Source organism: Camelus dromedarius, chromosome 4 (genome assembly GCF_036321535.1).
Source record: "Camelus dromedarius isolate mCamDro1 chromosome 4, mCamDro1.pat, whole genome shotgun sequence".
NCBI lineage: Eukaryota > Metazoa > Chordata > Mammalia > Artiodactyla > Camelidae > Camelus > Camelus dromedarius.
In genome coordinates, this window is record NC_087439.1 from 73,121,152 (window position 1) to 73,122,884 (window position 1,733).

Sequence of the window (1,733 nt, forward strand, 5' to 3'; positions counted from 1 at the left end):
ACTAACTATGGAACAAAATGTTTTAAAAATCTATATGTGGAAAGAGTACTTGAAACCCACTTAATAAGTAAGAAGATGAGAAAGTTCTAAACTATAGCTATTGTGGGAATGAGTAATCCTACTGATAATTTGAGTTCAGGGTTTCAATTTTTCCCCCGAACTTTTTTTGTGTGTGTGCACATAGCACTATATAACGATCTTTATTATATGTGTTTCTAGACACTTCTTTAAATGCATTATAGAATGAATATCACATTCATTCCCCGGGAAAAAAAAATAAAACAAAAGTTCTCAAGAAGGATGCAAGTAGCGTTTTTAAAACCATTTTTATTACATGTGTTTTTAGAAACTTCTTAAAATGTGGAAAACTTCTTTAATCTGTTATCATCCTTACCCAGGAGCCATGCTAATCTTTGCTGTACTGTTTCAATTTTAGTATCTGTGCTGCCTACTAAACTTTTTTAATTCATCATATCCAAAATGTATTGTGACAAACCGCCTTTAATTTTTCCCATCCATGTTTGATGGATTTTAATATTTCTCACTTTTTTACCCAACCCTTTAAAACTGTTTTTTAAGAGTTTTATTTAACATGCAAAAGAATATAGAAATACCTGAGACCCCCTTTCCTCTTTGAAAAGAGGGAGCTGTGTTTCGAAAGAAGTTTAAAAGGAGTTCCATTCTGGAAGAATTTAAAATCAGTTCTGAATTCACTGTACAGAAGATCTGGCAGAAACGATCATCCTCACCCTTTCCTGAGCACCATTGTGGTAGAGACTGTGAAGCTAACAGTAAGGTTCCTAAAATGCATGTGCTTTCATAGCCTGTTCTCATTTAAAATGTTATTTTTCCTCAGTCATATCTGTGTTTGAGAGAAAGCAACTACGGGGCAAAATTTTTGAGAGGAGGTTGAAAACAGGTACCATGGAAAATATTATTATTGATTTTTTAGTAAATGTATTTGGCAGTGAATGTGTACTGAGTTGTCCAATGTAAGCATCCAGGAATTTTTTTTCCCCATTGGTAGTATAGTAGGGTTCTCTTTCAGTAAACATTTGCTTTTGAAAATCATAAAAGGTCAGTTTTGGCCAACTGCATCAGTCTTTAGTCTGCCATCTGTAAAAAATTTAGACTTTGCCTTTTTGAATGACCCTTTAAAAATATACAAGACCTAATTCTATCCTTTACTCTCGTAAAACTTCCATTGGACTCCAGTGGGAACATTTTAAAGTTAAGTTCTGAGGAATAAGGACATTTCATAATGCCTTCTTGTGAGAACTTCCTTGGCAGAACTTGGCCAACTCATTCCTCCTGAGAGAGTTCTATGATCCTACTGGTTACAGAGCTTCAAAATAGATTCTATGCTATAAAGCAGTTATGCTTCTTGCAGGTTTTATCTGTCTATATCTGTATCTGTATCTATATCTGTATCCATATCTATATCTATCCATATCTATATATCAGTGCAACTCTAAAATTCTAACGTGTTCAACATTTAAAATGGATGACCTTTGGTACACTGAAGAGCTACCCTCCTTTGTCCATCATATGTTTATCAGTAGGTACCTGTGTTCTTAGACTCCATGCTTCTCTGATACTCTATTGTCAAAACATACCAGTTTCTGAACAGTTAGTATGTGCCAGGCACTGTACTAAAGCTCTACATACGTTATTTCACTTAATTCTGTGAGGTAGGAATTACCATTCCTGATTCACTGTGGAGAAGCTTAGGA

General features: G+C 34.5%; 1 non-coding gene across 1 annotated transcript; it reads right to left on the reverse strand.

Annotated features, from left to right (window-relative positions):
• Positions 1–354: 354 nt before the first annotated feature.
• Positions 355–457, reverse strand: LOC116153224 (U6 spliceosomal RNA). The gene has a single exon (XR_004137007.1). It is a non-coding gene; the product is annotated as a U6 spliceosomal RNA (small nuclear RNA).
• Positions 458–1,733: the final 1,276 nt, after the last annotated feature.